The following is a 21,029-nucleotide window of genomic DNA, read 5'->3' as shown; positions in this document are numbered from 1 at the left end:
AGGTTTCAAGAGAAGGTATTCAGAGAAGTGAGATTCAGAACTGAAATTTTACAGGTTTCAAAATCAAAACTCTAGATTCTGGGAACTTTCCCTTTAGTAGATTAAGTATGACATATGATCAAAAAATATAAAATTTATTTTTTGAAATGATTTTTATCTTATCAAATTATTCATAAACTATTGTTTTTGATTTGGAAAGCCTTCCTTGCTAAATTTTCATAGCTTTTATACGTTATAAAAAATATTATTCTCTGACAAGTAGAGGAATCATCCAATCCACTTTGCTTGTATTAAAATTTTTTATAAAATTCATTATGCACCCACATATGTGACTATACAGCTTCACGGTAAAGTAAAACATTTGAAATCCTTCTTTTATAGAAATCATCCCCTTTATTAAAGAAAACAATTTATTTAAAAAAATTTTCTTAATTCATTAAGTCGTTAATATTTTTATATCTCGTGAGCATAAATTATTATTTTTCCAAATAAATTAATAAAATTATAAACTAAAAGTGTTTGAGAGTAGCATTAAACTGTTTAATTTCTTTCAGATATTCTAATTTGCTTTTCATTAGATATCAGAATAATTGTGCCCTAGACCTGAAAATATAAGTTTTCAATTAATAGTTAGTGATGTTTGGTAGATTCTTTTAACTTAAGGCCACATTTTCCTTAAACCTAATGAGTCTGTGTCCCATATTGATTGGTCCTTAATGGATTGATTGGTCCTTTTCATTCAATGGATCTTCCGTTCATCAATCTTTCAGTTACAAATTGATAAAACAATATTTTCAAATATATATGTGCCCCATGACAGAATCGCTGTGACATTGTTGCCGAGTTCTTTCAGAAAGAATTTTCCTTTAGGAAATAAAAATTTTGGTTTTCTTTTCTTTAGCTCTTTCTTTTAGCATTTTCTTAAATTCAAAAAAAGCCTTTGTTGCATGTCAGATGGAAATAGAAATGTTCATGATTTTTCTAAAATGTTCATGATTTTTCTATTATTATTGAATAATGAAGGAAAAAATTTCTTTTCTGCAGAAATGTGCGAAAGATTTTTTTTCTCTCCATAATTATATTAAAAGACCTTTTCACGAATCAGAAGGGAAAGAAATGAACCTGATTTTTCTATTCTTATTTAGGATAATGAAAAAAAAGAGGAGATTTCCATATTGTGATCTGGGGCAGAATAATTGCCAAATCTTGGAAACTTCCGGGCAGTGGCCCGCGCGAAGCTAAATAAAAAACATCACAGAAAGAGACCAACTCCAAAGGTATAACTTGTAGCCACCCCCGGGCGAACATTCACATGTTTTTTTTCTTTCTTAAATTTAAAAGTTTAAAATCTACTTGGCACCTTGGCGATTGTATTTGGAGTGACAGATCAGGATACGGAAATATCCCCCCCTCCCCCCCCAAAAAAAAATTTTTTTGTTTTCTTTTCTGCAAAGATTTTCAAAAGACTTTTTTTTCTCTTCTCCAAGATATAATAATGTATATAAAATAACAAAACTTTCATTTCATTTTTAAAGATTCTTTTCATGCACATCGGAGTGAAAAGAAATGTTCATGATTTATCCATTCTTATTTAAGAATAAAAAAAGTTTGATAATGATTATTTTTCAGCCAAAATTTAAATTAGAAAATTTAAGGGGGATGAAACCAAAATTGGCAAAGTTGAAAAATTGTGATATTTTCATTAATATTTTTTTCTATTACACCATATTTTACATGTAAATGAAATTTTACCTGTGAATGGAGATTTTTTTACAAATTTAGATTTGTAACAAAATAATGTCCTAGTCTTTTTCTTATTTTTAAAAAAATTTGGTTGGAATAAACTCTTTTCAATATTTTTTTTTAAAAAAATTATGCAGCACATGAAAATTTTAAATCATGCATTTGAGTTTTCACTTTTACGCTCACAACTCGTGACTATTTCGTTGTAAATATATCCAGTGTTTTGATACATTTTTTTCTAAATTATTACTATGAAATTATGCTTTGTTTTTTTTTAAAATCTCGATGTCTTTGATTGCTCAGTTATTATTTATATTCTCGTGAATTTTTTTAAATATGCCAATATTCTCATTAATCCATACAGTATTTCAATCGTTCAATATTTGCAATATATAAAAATCAATTATTTGCTTTTTGATGTGAGGAGTTAATCGTTTTTTGACTTTTTATTGCTAGTGCTACTAAATTCTACAGGGTTTTAAAAATTCCGGTTATTTCTCTGATAATATTTCTATGCTTAAAAGTGAAATTGCGCATTTAAATAATCATTTTATGGCGTGTTCTTTATGCGGATACTATTGCAAATCCACGTTGTGTTTCAATTGTATTTCGGGTAATTGCTATTGGTTTTCAGGTAGCTTTTAAATATCCCGATATATTTCTGATAAATGGAAAATTCGTATCGCACTAATGAATATTTAATTTTTGAAACAATGATTCTATCCCTTTTTCTAGAGAGGGCATTTATTTCCACACAGTTTTTAAAATTCCATATTTTTTTAATACGATATTTATTACCACGTACGGATCTCAAAACAGAGCACACATTTAGTACCCCATTTTTAAAGAGTCTGTTTCACATAATAAAATATTCCATATTCATTTTAAAAGAATTGAAATACAATTTTATTTCATCTAAATAAGATTTTTTTTTTGTAAACAACGTTTTTGTTACTTCAAAATTAATTAGTAACATGCATATTCGTTATTATTAAAAGTATCTTGCAGAAAGATATTAGTAAAAAAGAGGTTTGGCGCAGAACGCCCCAAAAATTTTGTATCATGTGAGCAGCTTAAATGATTATCCGCCTGTTACATACAACTGGTGGCTCCACTGTTTGAAGTGAAAGAAGCCTGCCCACAAGCTGCCTAGGGTCTACAAAAAAAAAAAACCTTTGTAAAACTCTTCCTTATTTATTCAGTTTGTATTTAATTAAATAGATATTTTTGAAACATTTCAGTTAATTATAAACTATATTATTATTTTTAAATAATGTTAAGTAATTTTAATATTTTTTCAGAGAAAATTCAATTTAAATCAAAAAATTCTAATTTCTTTTGATTTTTATTTTTAAAAAATCATGAATTTTGCTAACCTTGTTGCCATTATGTTATGGTAGGGGGGGCAGAGAATCTCGTGTTTTCATTTTTAAGATATTTTTAAAACTGATTCGATTTAGTGAATTTAATGTAGTGATTAAATATGTGAAGCAAAATGCTCTGAGACTTTTCAAATAACATTATTATTATACCTTTTTTACTTATTTTAAAAATCTATATTTTTCATATATTAAGAAACTTTTATGAAAATTATTTTGTTATCAATATAAAGTGTAGCATTTTGGTGTGTTATTGATAATCTTTTATTTTATCTATTTTAAGTGAAAGGTGCAGCTGTAAAGTTTTCCGCAACAGGTATTTATTTTTCAACACTCTTTTTCTTTTTAAGAGATAACCTATCAAAATAATCAATATTTTTTCAATTTTTTGCATTATATACTCAATATATAGTTTTATATATTTTTTTTTTTACTTCATTTGTGCTTTTACTCCCTTTTAATTCTTTTTAATAATGTATTTTCTCTGGTAACATTACCAAAAAGAAATAGGGATTAAAGAAAATGAAAAATCAATGTTACAGCAAATCAGGGTTCGCCAAGTGGGCCCACTTTGAAAAAACCCGCCCGGGTTTTATTGGGTGGGCCCACCTTGAAAAAACCCACTTGGAACGATAAGTGGGTTTTTTCAAAAAAAAAAAATTTTTTTTTTACTAAAACTTATTGTTTCGCATTTATTTTTATATAATTTATTGTGCAGCATAAATTTGTCAAATAGAGTTGCATGATTTATATGATTAAGTTTTTAATATTAGTAAAGTAAAAGAAACTCAAATATTCATATAATTTTTATACACTGCTGGACAATTGCTAAGGACGGATCACAAATTGCAATGTAGCATAACATTAAGCGAGACATGAGACCTAGTAGGATAAAGTATAGTTGCCACACTGTTCAGACATTAGAGTAAAGAACATTCATTGTTCTGGAAAGTACAAAAGCTATGAAACATCTGAAAGAAAAAAAATTTTCATTTGATGCTGCGTACGGAATAATGGAACAATGCATTTAAATGTCAGCAGGCAACTTGAAGAAAGGTGTCAGTACGGGATATGTCCACCGTGGAGTGTGATGCAACATTCTACAGGTCGTATCATACTTCGCACTACATTATCCAGCAGCTGTTGAGGCTATTTATCCCATTCTTCTGTCAGTGCACGGATGAGGGTGTTCTTGTTTGTCGGAGGATAGTTTCAACCAGCAAATTGCCTCCCCAAAGCATCTCAAACATTTTCAATGTGGTTTAGATCTAGAGAACGTGATGGCCATACGAGGCGTTGAATACCCTCACTGTCTAAACAATTCTGAACAGCGAGTGTTCGATGACATGTTGCGTTGTGGCCCATAAAAACAAATTTATCACCGACAGCACCACGGAAAAGACGAACATGAGGAAGTAGAACTTCATCAAAGTATCGTTGGCCCGTCATAGTCCCATTCGCAACCACATGTAGGCGCGTGCGGCCATTGATCATGATGCTGGCCCACACCATGACACTGCATATCGGATATCGGTCCCTTTCCTGAATATTTTCTGGACGATAACCAGTACCACTCTCGCACCGGATCAGTTGGCGTCTACAATCCGATGACAGACTGAACCTACTCTCATCTGAGAAGAGTACGCATGCCCTGTCCTGTTCAGTCCAATTGTGATGCTCACGACACCATTGCAAACGTGCAGTACGGTGCTGTCTGGTCAATGGGACGCACACAACAGGTCTGCGGGTGTATAGTCCTCCTCCCCTCAAACGTCTGGCAACAGTTTTTCGGGAGATCTGCTTTCCTGTGGTAGCAAGAAACTGATTTGCCACCTGCTGAGCTGTGGTGCGCCTGTTCCTTTTTACTGATAGGACGATGTATCTGTCTTCAGCAGGCGTCTTACTTCTAGCACGACCTCCCCCTTGCCGCTTACTACACATTCCAGTAGTTTTAAAAGATTTCCACAGCCGTTAAACAACACCGTCAGCGATGTCGAACTCCCTGGCAACGTCTCTTATTTTTCGCCCTTCTTCGATCTTTCCAATAATTCGGCCACGCTTAAAATCATCTAAGTAATATCGGGAAGACATGCCGAAAATTTCAAGTTCGTCAACTAAATCTTTCCTGTAAAAATTTGACTTGAAACAACAACTCTCCACAACGCGTCAAAACCTTTAAAGCTCTTATCAGCGCTATCACGTGATGAACAAACGTGGACAAAAAAAATTTACATACGCATACCCCTTCTTACTATATCCCGCACTTATTCTAATTTTCCACATTTTGCTTCCCTTCATTTTGTGGTTGCTATGGATGATAGTGTTATCCGTCCTTAGCAATTGTCCAGCAGTGTAGTAGGTGCTATTGAAAACTTCAAGTGGGTTTTTTCAAAAAAGTAATATTTTAATGATATTAAATCAAATAAAAATTTAAATAATATAGTCTGAAAAGATCAATTTTTCAAATATAGTGGCATGCTTTATATATTAATAAACAGATAATATAATACATACAGGTAATATAATATATTTAAAAAAAATTGAAAAGAAACAATTTTTTTCATTTTTTACCAAGTGATAAATTAACAAATTTGAACAGTTTTATTTTCTAGCTTAAAAAAAAAAGCTAAAACTTTTTAAAATTATTTATCTAAAAATGAAATCCTTTTTCTAGGGTTAATTATTTGAAAACAAATGGGACAAGTAACTGATACTCTTTATAATTATACATAGTTTTAATTTCACTTTCTATTAATCTTATTATAGAAACATGTAAGACCATTAACAGGGGTCTGTCCAGGCCGAATTTACTACCGTTTAGAGGTACCTTCACAAATTCAACTTTAAGAAAAACGGTACTTTCACAAATTCAATTTTAGGAAAAACGGTAGTTTTACAAAATACTTTCTCTTAAATTTTTATTTTTGTATCCCTTAAGAAACGATAAATCCATATTTTTGTGTTGATTTTTTAGTATAATTTTTAATTTTTCACAAATTATGTCTAAATTTTCACAAAATAGGTACCTCTCAGAAAAACCTAGACAGACCCCTGATTAAATATTTATTTCAGTTTTTTATTTAACTCAAGTCAGATGAAATTTTAGTTTTTACTGATTATAAATATTTACAGATTATAATTTTATAATAGGTAATATCCATATGTTTAATAAATATAGTAAATAAATGTGTGTGAAAACAAAAAGATTAATAAACTTGTTCCTTTTATATTACTGCATTTATATTTTATAATTCTTGAGTTAAAAAATTATGAAACTTAATGTACTTAAAAATAAAGAAGATTCAAATATGTATTAGTGATAATGCATTATTTAAACTTAATATAAAATACATATAACCAGGGTTTCCCAAGCGGGCCCACTTTGAAAAAACCCACTTGGTGGTTTTTTTCACGAATTGTTTTTTTTAAAATTTGGTTCAAAAAGAAGTATCTCCTACATTGGACATATCGTTGAAGTTAACAAATATTTTAGAAATGAGCATCAAGCACATGGATGGGCAATTGACAAAAACTGCTTGATGACCAAATGATACTAGGTGGAATTCATATTGTTAGCACGTAAAAACTTTTGCCAATAATTACCATAAATATGAAGAGATTGTTCTTGAACAATTTTATATGTCAAAAAAATTAAATAATTTTGGGCTTTACCAATAAACTATCAATTGGGAAAAACAGATATCAATTGTTTCTGAAGCTTTAAAAAAGCTTCAACCAGAAAACATTTCAATTTCAGAACCTGTTGAAATATGAATTAACTTACTATCGTGTGATGAATTAGAATCCCATAAACATTTTGTTAAAAAATCAGGCTGTTCAGCCACATCATTTATCAGCATATGCATCCTGGATCCCGAAACAAGGGGACAATTTTTAAATGATGAACAAGACCAATTAGCAGAAATCTGTCTTTCTAAGCATCATCCAGAATTTCTGCCACGTGTTATGGCATCCAAAATTTCCGATCCTGAATACTTTCGAAAATCAATGATGCTTGACACTGTTATTGAACAGTTTTCATCAAAAAATAGTGGAAAATTATGGCAAAAAAAATAAATAAGTAAATAAATAAAATTCCTAGCTTCCACAAAAATTCTGTCAATTCTTTTTTCTTTGCACTCAGCACCAGCATCCTCTGTCTCTATCGCAAGGCACTTTTCAACTTTCGGTTTGGTGCAGAGTAAACTATGAAATAGATTAGGAATAGATAAAGCTACAAAACTCGTAAAAGTGTATTGCCATCTAAGAGAGAAATGTAGACACTTTGAATCTGTTGTATGATAATAATAATAAAGGAAAAAATTGACCTTTTTTTTTAAGTTAACTCTTAACATCTGCTGACAATTTTTAACTATTTGGAGAAAGTTTATCACAATTAAAAAACAGTTAAAAATTAAAAAACAGTTAAAAATTAAAATATTACTTTTAAGATTTTTTAAATATTATTTTTAAGATTTCATTTGAATACAATTTATTTTGTTTCTTTTATTCATGTTTAAAAATATTGAAAGCAAATAAAAAAAATTTATTAAGTGATACATTGAACAACAATAAAAAAATTTAAAGTTTTATTATCTGATTTTAAAAAAATAAGCTATAACTTTTTATATATGCTTTTTTATAATTTTAAGATTAATTTGTTTTTTGAAACTATAAAGTTAAAATGCATATATTTATCTAAATATTTGAAAAAAGGGACAAGTAACTGATACTCTTTATAATTATACATAATTTTAATTTCACTTTCTATTAATCGTATTATATAAACATGGAAGACCATTAAATATTTATTCCAGTTTAATTTTATTACAGGTAAAAGTCAGATGAAATTTTAGTGTTTACTTATACAACACTATTTAATAAATAAAAATATTTTCACAGTAAAATTTATGAGCACTAAATGAAAAAACCCAATTTTCCCCGGGTTTTTTCAAATAAAACCCAATTTTCCCCGGGTTTTTTCAATAAAACCCAGGCGGGTTGGGTTTTTTCAAAAATCCCCGGGTTTTTTCAAACCCTGCAGCAAATTATTATTATTTTTAAAAAAATTTATTAAAATTTTTAAAGCATACTGCCAATTAATTTTTAAGATAAAAAAAAAACTTACATATAGCAACTTGAAATAATTACTTTGAATTTAAAAATTGTTTGCAAAATTAATGCAGAAAACAGACTAGACTTAATGCGCTGTTTAATTTTTAATATCTTGCTTACAGAAATTAATAACTTTGAAATCAATATTATAAGTTAAATTAGATAAAGATTGCAGTAATCTATGTTTGAAATGAGTGTTTTAATTTAATACTTTAAATTTATATTTTTATACCCGGGGAAAAAAGTGACAATTAAAAATAAAGTTTATTGGAAACACCCCATTATAATGCTGTGCTATTAGAACAGCAAAAACAAACTGAAAAAAAGTTCTCAATTCTTGGGGGAAAAAAAGAGTTGAAAAAAAATGTAAAAGGCCGTATATATATCTGATAATTTATATCCTGAGTTAACCTCATTTAAATATTTATCACCCTTTTTAAATATTTCTTCATTGTCTCCAAGTTATTTTTTTTTTTTTTGTAAAATAATTCATTTTAATTTTTCTCAGCTCCTATCTAAAAACCGTGTAAACTTTAGATTTTCACTAGAAAAATATGTAGATTAATATGGAATAAAAAAAAATCATACCTCATAATTCAAAATTTTTTCATCCTCAATTAAATTAATAATGAATAATTAAAAGTATTATATTTTGCATAAAATTATCTTTGAGCAGAATGAGTTTTTTAAGTGGGTGAATTATTATTATTATTATTTTTTTTTTGTTGAATTTCTTAATTAAAAATATGACTGAAAACACGAAAAGTGAAATTAACAATAAGGGTCCATGACCAAATTATGAGGACCATATTTCTTAGATTGTGGCTAGATATTTTGAAGGTTAAGAATCTAAATATTTTTTTAAAAAAATATATGTTTATTCAGAGAAAATATGTTCTTTTGTCTGATTTTGTAACTTAATATTTAGCACTGAATAATTGATGTCACCCCCAGGAATTATTAAGATTGTCACTTAGTATGTGAAAATCTGATCATTAGAACAAAAGTTAGTCAGAGTGATTTCTTTTTTCCCACTGTACAAGGTTAAATGTTATATTTATCTTGTTTGCTGTAAAAAATATATTAATAAAATATAAAAATAAGACTATTAATTGATTTAATATGTAAGTGAGTTATAAATTTCTGAAAATTCTAGTTAACAACTCTTGATTGTGTTAATTGATCAAAAAATTAATTAAGTCTTGAAGTATTTTTAGAGTGGCAATTTAGTTTTACTCAATCTCAGAAATCTGCCTAAATTGTGGCATAAAAAGAATTAATATCTATATTTAGATTGATACTAATTGATAACTTATAGTTATTACCTATGCTATAAACTGAATAGTTATAATATTAATTAAGTATTAAAACTACCATATTTTTAGAAAAACTAATTTATAGTTTCAATAATTAGGGCTATATTTTTATACATGACATATAATATAGTTTGTATGACATATAATATATACATATAATATAGTGAAGTATAATGTAAGCAGGGTTGCTACAGGCGACTAAAATGCAACTATATTTGGCATGAGATGACTATGGCAACTCTTTTTGCCTGAAAAGGCTAAAAAAGCAACTATTTTCAGGAAAAGGAGACTATTGGGAGACTTTTCTGTACTCCTAGCAATATTTTTTTTAATTTTTTTTTAAAAATTTAATTATTTTTTTAAAGCATAAATTGGATGGAAAATCTGCACCCTGCAAGATAGTTTTTGAACACACTTAACTTTTTTTTTCTTAAAAAATAAAAAACGTTGAAAATTTTCAATTTCAAATGTGAGTCTTCACTTTTCATATATATAATATATACATATATATTTACGTTTATTGCCACCAACTTGACTGAAAATTAAGTCATTAACAAAATTTTAGTCATATTCTTGATAAATTTTTGATCTTATTTAGGCAACTATTTTCCTAGTTTTTGACTACTATTTTCAAGCTTTAGACTACTAAAAGCAACTATTTTGTTCATTTTTTTCTGTGGCAACCATGTGTAAGTATTAAGCGTAATTTAATATCCAACTGAATGTCCCCAATGACAAAAAAGATGTTTGGTCCAGGTTTTGACAATTTCTGTCAGTTTTTGACACTTTTTGAAGGACTTTTGGTGTGTCATGTCAAAAACCCAACCCTGATTTAACCCTATAAATTTTATTTTATTGAAAGATTTAATTTGAATTTATTACTCATTGAAATTTTTTTTTTTTTTTATTCTTTCATTCTGAAAGCATTTTTTTTAATATATTTGAAAATAAACTTTTTTTGTCACATAATTAAAAAGACAATTTTTCCTCAATATTTATATATAGGTATATATATTATTTGACAAGTAGAAAAAATCAACGTATTGTTACGAATCGCTCGTATCAAATTGCTAATTTGAAGAGCCACTTTTTGACGCGGTCTATTCGTGCTGATTTTATCGCAAATCCAAATTATTTTGACAATTATTACTAACCATTTCTACAAGGGTTAAAAAGTCCCAATATTTTTAATACGCTATTATGACTCTTAATTTTGAATTTAAATACATCTCTTTTTGTCGCACTTTACTTGTGCTGGTTTCATCGTATATGCAAAATGATTTTAGTTCGCTTTTTGGCTGTTAATACTCTGCTTTTCCACATGATTTAAAGAATCCTGGTTATTTTTAATATGCTATTACAATTTCCAGAAAATAAATGTGTAAGCATGTGAATTTTAGAACTTAAAAAGTATGCATAAAAGCTATTTCTATTTAATGTTTAGTTAAAAAAAAATATTTAGATTATTTTTATAATCTATTCAATTAAATCTTATTCATATTCCAAAATATGCTTAGCTAAATATTCGGCAAAACTGCTGATTACGCCAATTACCAAATATTGACCGATTATTAAGTTACATCCCTAATATTATTAAGATGTGGGTAATTTTCTGCAAAAAGGCTAAAATGAGATTAATGAATAGGAATGTTTCTATTTTTCTATACAAAAGTAAATAAGTTATATGTCCTTATTGTATGAAGATGTCTTATTACATTATGTACTATATCATCAGTTTGAAAAAAAAAAATTTCTTTAATTGTTAAACCTGTGAAACCTCATTCTCGTACTCTTATGAAAGCACAACCCTGAAAAGCAAAATATATATATTTTTTTTTAATAAAGATAGGTACTTGAACTCTCTTTCTTCACCTCGGAAGATGCTGGATGTGTTGCTCATTTGACGTTACCCAGTGGGCACCTGTGAGCCAAAGTCACAGAGGCGAGCAACATTACCCACACCACACTGCCACAAACCCGTTCATAGGGTGGGCCACATTCACACATCACACACAACAGTAGGCAACACATAGAGAAACATCCATGCCCAGAGCGGGATTCGAACCCGCAGCCATTAGCTTCGCAGTCAGGCACTCTAACCGCTCGGCCACCTGGCCGGCGAAAAGCAAAATATAGACAAAGGCCCTGTGGCAGAATTTTTTCTGACTTTCTGCGACAAACCTAATTAGAACCAATATCTTTCTGCAAGATATTTTTATCGTTATAAATGTATGTGTAATGAATTTATAATAATAGATGAAATTCGTGTTTATAAAATAAGTCTACATGCATAGAATAAAACTGTAATTTCATAATATAAGTTTACATTTCTTAATAAGTTTAAATTGTTTAAGTATAAATTTGTATAATCTTCGATAATAACGAAAAGTTATAAATGTATAGATCTGCAGACAAAAATGCTTACTAGAGCATAAATAAAGATTACCCAGAACCTGTAATAAGATAGAACTAAGAATGGACAAAAAGATTAAATTTATAAAACAAGATAACTGAATTTGAAGTATCAGTTTAAAACAGTATGATTTAATGTTTCACTATAGTAGTTATATCAGGTACAGAAACAAATCAGGTGAAAAAGTTAATATTGAAGTTGAGTAATCAAAATAATAAAATAGTATTGACTATAACCGAATTCTAAAAGCAAAAAAATTAAAGCAATGTTTGTTTCAATTTTTTCTACATCTAATTAATTTTATCTAATTAATTAGATTCGATTAATATTGTACTGACTTATTGAAAGATTTTTTTTTAAAAAAAAAGGAGGTAAATAAAACTTTTTTCGTAATCAGATTAAGTTCAGAACGAAAAAAATACACAGCGCTTGTGATTTCGCACTGTATTGTGTAAATATATAGCACTGATTCCACACGAAGTATGCAGAAGCAGTTTCCGACTCAATATGCTCAAGTCTATTCAACATTTCGAAATGAAATAGTCTTTATTAGTACTGAAACATCGGTATTTGAGCCATATTCATTGGATGCGATTTTTTTCGCATGCGTATGGAAACCTGTTTGAAAGTGACCAGTAAATATTTTTCACCAATCTGGTTTTCACTCGCATGCTAAAAAATCGTAGATAGTGAGATATCTTTCAGGCTTTATTTCATTTATCGTTAGATTGCGTTTTTTTTTTTTTTTTTTTAATCGACGATTTAATTCAAAGCATATAGGCATTTTTAGATGTTGTCGACTTCCATCTTATTTCTTTTTCGGAATGCCGCCTTGATAAATCAGTTTTCAAATTTGTTTTAACTATTGTGGCTTCACAATTGCAACAAATAACCTTTTCGCTAGACATGATTTTTTTAAAAAAAGAATCTTTTTACGCATGAAATATTCCACATAAGTGCAAAAAATATAAAATGCTCTGTTCTCATAAAAAAACACAAAGCAAATTACTGCGCCAGCGATAGAGGCCGAAGTTGGCAAATTTCCAAAAATAGCTTAATAAAGGGGAAAAAAATTCTCCCCTTTTTATCCAGTAACTGTTTGTGTTGGAGATTAACGGAGAATTACGAGCGCTTTCTCCTTCCGCGGTACGCTAGAGAAAAAAAATATTCAAAACAATTCTGTAAGAAAAAAATTTTGCAGAACCATTATTGCTTCTGCAGAAATTTTTTGTTTCTGAAGAAAATGTTTTTTTTTTGTTGGTAAAACAGCTTCTGTTTCTGCAGAATTTATTTTGAGAACTTTTGCTTGTGGCAAACCAAAAATTTTTATTTCCCAAATAAAAAAAATCTTTCTGCAAGAACTCAGTCGCTTTCTGCGACAATGTCGCCGTGTTTCTGCCACGGGGGACAAAGGGAAAAGAAATGCTTAAAATAACAAGAAATATTCAGTTCTTGTGATCTACCAATTGGCAAATTAGCCGTGTTTAACAAGATTATCGATGAGATGAATCAACATTTCAGAGAAATTGTTGTTCAATTTTCGTCTTCAGATCCACAATAGATGTCAGGTAAACTGTGTACCCAACATTTTTTAAAGATCTTCATAGAAAATAGTCAAGATTTCGGAAGGTCTCAAGTCCATTGGAAATCAGGCTGTTCCTAAAAAAACTCATTGCAGAAAGGCTGTTGAATCACATGTACGGACAACTGCTGTATGCCAATAAAACCATCAGCATCTATCTGAGCTCGTAAATATTGTACTAGCAATTGCTCTTCCTTCGATGGTGCAATTTCCTTGTTTTTCAGAGGTTATGTTTCATTTAGGTTATGACATACTGTACGAAAAACATTACTACTCACTGAAATACTAATATTTCTCTTGTTCAACTTATATCCTTTAAAATTAGTGTTTTTATTTCATCTAATGGAATAGTTAAAGAATATATATTGTTATTTTTATTTATGGGAATAATCTTCAAAATCAAGTCTTATCTTCTCATTCTTTGATTTAGCATTCCCTCACTGTGATCGAATGACACTTTTGTAATCTATGAAGTTAATTTATTTTCTTTCTAAAAATGTGTTAATAATTGTTTTAGTTTTCTCTTATGGGATAGTCTAAGAATATTATATTTTAACTTATTTATTATTTTAACTTATTATTATTTTAACTTATTTATATGTATTAACTTCGGAAGCAAACAATGTTTATTTTCTCATTAACTCACAATGAGAAAATGACCTTTTGTGATTCTTATGTTTTTAAAAACTAGTTAGAAAGATATTTTTGTTTCTCTTTGTTAAATTGAAAATCAATAATGAACTGACATATGTTTAAATGTATTCATTAAAATTAACATTCTAAACATATTTGTAACTAAAATGATTATTCACTCACCATGTTATCATTCTCTGTCCTTAATAATAAAAAAAAATTTTAATATTGAACCTCACTGTGTTGTTTTTCTTTTTTCCGTAATACTTCTACCATATCACAAAAAAAAATTTAGATATTTTTGACTTAATTTTTCTTGTCACTGCCATACGATCGACTATTTGTAGAATATGTTAAATTTTACACTTGTTGTTTTTGCATGTCAATCATTAGGAAATACTATATTTAAAACTGAATTGAAAAGTTCAGTCTCGTTTTAAATTAATATTTGCTTAAAAGTTACATGTATTTTATAAATTATTAACTCTGAATTTCTTTGTTGAAAATCAGTAATTGATATTTATTCTCTCTTAGGAACTTCAAAATTGGAAATTCTGATTTTTATTTCATCCTATTCTGAAAGCATTGAACATATTATTTTTTCAGGTATGTTTTATATTTAGGTAAAAGTTATTTGTTTTATATATAAGATTTTTAACATATTTTCCTGCTTTTAAATGCAAGCATTTATAATAGGACAGTTGCACACAAAAAACTATAAATAAAAAAAAAAACACTGAACGGGGTAAACTCAAAAGGAGGAAACTTGTAGCTTATAAAAGTACTGTACAACAACTGAGCAGTTCGCACGAATGCATAGTGATATACGTACGTCAAAAATTATCACTCCAGAAACCCTATGTTAAAAAATTCATTGATTTATTGGTATAAATATTTTAAAATGCATATCTTATACATTTAAGAAATGTAAAAAAAAGAAGTTTGAAAAAAACTTAGTACATAAATATATGATTTAAATATAAACCATCATATGCTAACAAAAGATCTGGTGGACACATATAACAGTGTGCTGAAAATGTGCTGTCTGACATGCCTGGGGGCTTTCAAAATTTTGATTGGGCATTAAATAAAAAGTTTTCTATAATTAAATAGCACTGCCTCTTCGCTCGCACTCCTGAATTTTTTCAAAATTTTACTTCTCCATCTTCATTCTTCGTAAAAGCCTTAAATTATAAGAATTTGTCGAGCAAAAAAACAAATCACTTTTCAAAAGTTGTCAATTAATTGAAATATTGCTCGTAATGGTTTTTTTTTTTTTTTTTTTTCAGAAATTTTCTGCAATATTTTCGTATTAAAAAAAAAAAAATTTTAAAAACTTACAAAAAATACGAAATTTTTAAAAGAATTACCCGTTACCCCCGATTTTGTTCTAAATAAATAGTGCTATTGTGAGGTTTATAAAAATGCAACTCTTTACTGTTTTGGTGAACCATCCAGAACTCACTGGAGAAAATCGGAGGTTTGGTGCGGCGAGAGTTTCTTCAAAGGAACCAGCCCTTCTATTCTCTTTTGCCCTGAATAAATGGTTCCTAATGCAGAGAGAAAAAAAGAAATTTTTTGATATTGGGTAAGACCTAAAAACCTTATGCTTGTTGAAAGGCATACACTTGCAAATGAACGCTTAAGACATCTGATAATAATGTTCCTCTTACTTCATCAACACTGTTGCAACAATTGTACTGTGCATAATATGCACAAGCTGGTGAAAGCCATTCGCAGAAAAATTTTCATCATCATAAGTTTATAGTATTACTCAATATTTAAAAAAAGAAAAACATTCGTAATTATTTTTGACTTTTAGGCATTAAGCATATAATTGACATCGTTAATTTTTATAAAAATACTAGCATTACCCTGCGTGCGTTGCAAAGCTTTCAGTCTGAATTGTATTGAAAAGAAACTGTACTGAGTGCAAAAAAAAAAAAAAAGGACCACCCTGAACTGCTTTTGAACTAATGAACGGATTTCTTAGTTACAAAATCAGACGTAAAAACGAATTTTTTCTGTATTTCTTTTCAACGGATTCTGGATTTCTGACCACCAAAATATGGTCCCAATAGATTGGTCAGGAGAGCGCTCCAAAGTTTGGACTTCTTTATGTTATTCAGGGATGAGATTTTTCCGCTTTTTTCACTTTTATCTCTTGAATTTCAGCTTTTTTATCAAAAATTCAGATTTTCTAAAAATTTCACTTTTTTCCGCTTTTTCAGAAAATTCACCGATTTTCAAAGAGAAACAGAAAATTCAAACTACATAGCTACCAATCCTTTCTCATTTTTACTTATTTTAGCTATTTTCTCCCCTTTTGCACGCAGCAGATAAGATTTTCCGAATTTTTTTACCCGCTCTCCAGATAGATCCGATTTTTGTAGTTCAAACGACGCTGCTTCTGACAAGCCTTTTAGAGGTCCAAAGCCTGGAATCTGCTAATATCTCAATTCTTATTCACATGATTTTAATATCAAACGTAGCTTTTCATATTTGCGTTTTGCGATTCTTATTCACGCGATTTGAATATTGTATGTTGCGATTCTTATTTACGAGGTTTAAAAATCCGATATTGTGATTCGTATTTACTCCTTTTTAAAAACCTATGTAGCAATTCGTATTCACACAATTTTAAAATTCAATGTCTTGATTTGCTCATGCGGTTTATATCATCAACATTGATTTTCGTATTTATACGTGATTTTAAAATAAGGCATTGGGATTCGCATTCACGCATTCTATAAATTATGCATCATAATTCTTATTTATGCAATCTAAAAATTATGAATCGTGATTTGTATTTACGCATTTTAAAAATTCTCTATCCCAGTTTGTATTTTCTCATTTTCAAAATTGTATATCTAGTTTCATATTCATGTAATTGTTATTCATATTCACGCAATTTTAAGATCAACTATCGCGATTCTTGTAAGAAGTAAGTTTTTTTTAAAAATTAGTTACTGTAAAGGTGACTGTTTATCTAACGACGATTATTAGTATGTGTAAGTGTTACAACATCAGAGAAACTGGAAGGGAATATATTCAAAACTTACATTCTGTGCTTGCAAAGAAGAAAAAATAGGATTTGTCACAAAATGTTTGAAGATGGACTAACGACTAAATATAGCAAACATAAAAGATATAGCAAACAAAAGCAATTACTTAAAAAGGGATTTAATTTATTTTTTTTTTGGAAAAAGAGTTAATTAACTCATCATCAGAATTTTATTTATAATTGCTGTTATTTATGCTATAAAATGCAAAATTCTTATCAAATAAAAAACAATTATCTAAACAGTTGCCGATTGTCATGTAATTTGTCAAACTAAAATAGCAATTTTTGTATGTTAAGGAGTTACTATATATTTCTACTTCACTGTTATTGATATGTTTCAGAGGGCTCTAGTTAGATTAGACCAGTAATTCTCAACCTTTTTTGGGGGGCGGCACAGTTTTAACGATTTTGAAATTTGACGGCACACAATGAAAAAAATTAGTTTAAAAGTTGTTTACATACCTATAATACACTGTGTTAAATAGTTTATGATAATAATTTTGAATGTGAAATAAAATAATATGTTCTACAAAAGCACGTTTATTAAGGGATTAATTATTTCTTTCGACTAATTTTTTATTAGTTAGTAACAGTTATTTATTTTTATTTTTTTGCTAGTTATTAATTGTTAGCTTGTTTTCTATAGCTATTAGCTGTTATTTTTTTGTGATTTCTTGTTAACTAGTTTTTTTGCTGATTATTAATTGTTATCTTATTTTTTTGTTAGTTATCCTTTGTTAATTTGTATTGCATAGCTTACTTTAATGATTAGCTTTTATTTCAATTTGAAAGTTAATATTTAGCTTGCTTTCCTTTGTTAATTAATAATTTTAATAATCATTAAATTTCCTACTTATTTCAACATTTCTTAAAATTGTCAAAACAATTTAAACACTTCCTTCTTATTTTAAGATTGTCAGAGACAAGACAATGGCCGACAAAGATGTTCACACGGTTAAAGCATGGAAAAATTTTAAAATGTGTATATTTATATATATATTATATTTTATATATATACACTTTTCTTTAATTTAAACTTTACTCGTAATGAAAAAAAAGCATTATAATTTTTATTGTATCATTTCTAATATTTGACGGCACACTTTTAGAATTTGGCGGCACACAAAAGTGCCGCGGCACAGTGGTTGAGAATCACTGGATTAGACTATAATATGAACATAATGACTCGGTCCATTGTTAAAGTTTTTTTTCCCAATATAATTTAAAAAGTAATATTACTGATATATTTGCTATAAATCACATAACAGTATTTATTAAAAGAAATGAAATATTAATGTATATTCTCAGTAGTTTTAATTTGCTAAACCAGGTAGTTTTTCAAGTAATAATTGTCTCTTATGTGAACTGAGGAAAAATATAATTTCCAGCTTTATTTTTTCAATTGGTAATTTTTATTTTTACTAAATGTTAAGTATCAATGTACTCATTTATATAATAATAGATTAGTACACAATTGTATGTCAACACATTATTTATTACCTTAAACTGTCTGGAATTTATTATTAAAGGGTTGCGCTTGCGTAAAATTTAATATCGTGGAAATTCAGGTTTTTTGTCTTTTGGCTAATCTCATCCCTGGTTATTGTACTTGTTGCGTTTTTCGCTATACTTGGACCTTTTTGAGCGAATTGAAAAAGGTTTGTTCACAATTATAAAATTTGTTTATCCAAAGATAATTTTATACAAAAAAAAAATAACTTTTTGTAAAAAAAAATTTTTTTTATTGAAAAATGGGTGAGAAAATTTTGAGTTGTGTAGTATACAATTTTTTGTATTATTTTAAAGAGAGCAATTTTATATAGCAAATTACAAAATTTGAGCGAAATCGGTCAGGAATTGTTCCGGAGAAATTGAATTTTAATTATTTGACTGCTTTGAAGTTCGATTTCTCAGGAACTATTCAACCAACTTTGCTCAAATTTTGTATTTTACTTAATAAAATTACGTTTTTTAAAATGATGCAAAAGAAATGTTACCTTAGAATTCAAAATGTTTTCAAACCTTCCTAAATAAAATAATAAATATTTACTATAAATTATTTTTTACATGTAATTATCTGTGGATAAACAGATTTTATAATTGTGTGTAAAACAATTTCTGTTCCTGACGAAACTATTGGGAGCATATTTCCCAGATTGCAGCTATCCTCTTTATGTAGGGAGTCAGAAATCCGAATCCGTTGAAAGAAAGGTATGTTTATTTAGAGAAAGTACGTTTTTGTGTCTGATTTCTTAACTTTAAATATCGTATGCACTTATTTTTTTAGCATCTTTTAAAGTCACCCCCTCGAGCCACAGATTAAGTCATAGAATGTAAAAATCCGATTTTTAGTTCAAAAGTTATTCAGAGTAGTAGCGTTGTATATCGAAATGAAAATAATTTACATCATGTTAATAGTTGAAGAAATTTTCTAGCTCTGAGTATTTAAGATTTTTTGGTTCAGTACAAAAGGAATGAGTTATGGATGTCTGATATTACTTATCAAAATGATACCTTACGAATACAAAATAATTTTGTTTTTTTTTTCCTTTCTTTAAACCATGTGTTGCAGAAATAAGAAAAAAATTAGCAATATCCATACTTTATAAATACTGTAATGCAGAAGGAGGAATTAAAATTATAGAGAAATTCGTACATATTTACTCAAAGAATAAAATTGAGAATATATATGAGAGTTAATGTGTATTTAAATATTTATTACACAGTAAAAAAAAATAAACTGCATTAGTAAATATTTACTTAAAAAGAAAATCCTTCAACTCTAGTAAAAAAATGTCATAATTAAATTACATTACCTGAATTGTAATGATGAATAGATATTTTTCAGTAGACTAAATTTCTGAAAACACTCATTTGTATTAAGGCAATACTGAATAATAAAAGCCTATATCTAAATGTATACTATTTCTATCCAATCTGCGACTGACTTTAATTATGTAATTAGACGGCAATGGAGCATTATTTTTACTTAAAAATAAGTGGAATAAAATAGTATTTCCTATGAACTTTAAAATTACTGATTTCGGTAGAAAAGAAATGTTGATTCGCTATGAAGAGTTGCATAATCATTTCTTCAACTTTTTAGATTTTAGTAAGTAAACAGTTTGAAATTTTAAAAATCTTTCTTCCAACTTGTACACACTCTCAAAAACATAAATTTAATTTTCATTTAGTTTAAAACAATTTCGATTGCTTAGACCAATCAGAAAATTCCATTTCGTATTTTGCTCATCCCGCTCGAATAGTTCGTCGTAGAATGTTCTGATGTTGACAGAAACCTTCCTTGTGCTTCGAACTATCTATATGACAAATTTCATCGTTTTTGGTCTGAAGGTTTAGGAGTCTATAAAAAGACACACAAGCTGACAGACATTCATATATAGGTATAGAGAAATTTATTAAATGTTTGCATTGTAAATTGGTTCTGAACGATTTAGATTTTAGATATACTAAGAATGTCAAATATAAAGTAAAACAAGGTAAGTAAACTATTTTTCTTATCTCGATAAAGCTACTAAATTTAAAGGAATGCCTGCTATATATGCAATAATCAATATAGATTTTTTAAAAAATAAAAACACTTAAAAAATAAACCATTTTTGAACAAATTTCGTCAAAATTAGGGAGCGTTTAAGACATAATTATGCCTGGGGTTAATGTTACTTTTGGGCCCTACGCTAAATTAGCTAAATTGACCTATATTCAAAAGTATTAAAACTTTTTATGAAATTCAATTTCAGAATTTTTTAATTTTTTCCAAAAT

General features: G+C 28.3%; 1 protein-coding gene across 4 annotated transcripts in view; it reads left to right on the top strand.

The window, feature by feature from the left end:
• Positions 1–21: 21 nt before the first annotated feature.
• Positions 22–21,029, top strand: part of LOC107442665 (uncharacterized) — a 48,046-nt gene continuing 27,038 nt past the window's right edge. The window contains exons 1-4 of one of the 4 annotated variants that reach the window (XM_071178527.2): positions 37–347; positions 1,146–1,277; positions 3,406–3,438; positions 14,716–14,787. The gene's annotated coding sequence lies outside the window, so the exon portion shown is untranslated. Of the gene's footprint in view, positions 348–1,145; positions 1,278–3,405; positions 3,439–14,715; positions 14,788–21,029 lie in introns of all 4 variants that reach the window. The other 3 variants (XM_016056288.5, XM_016056289.4, XM_071178529.2) reach the window with 3 other exon arrangements.

This window comes from Parasteatoda tepidariorum, chromosome 3 (assembly GCF_982258835.1).
Source record: "Parasteatoda tepidariorum strain Cologne lab strain chromosome 3, Ptep-v5.0, whole genome shotgun sequence".
NCBI classification, from domain to species: domain Eukaryota; kingdom Metazoa; phylum Arthropoda; class Arachnida; order Araneae; family Theridiidae; genus Parasteatoda; species Parasteatoda tepidariorum.
The sequence above is the reverse complement of the archived record's forward strand: the minus strand, read 5'-3'. Positions and strand labels throughout refer to the sequence as shown.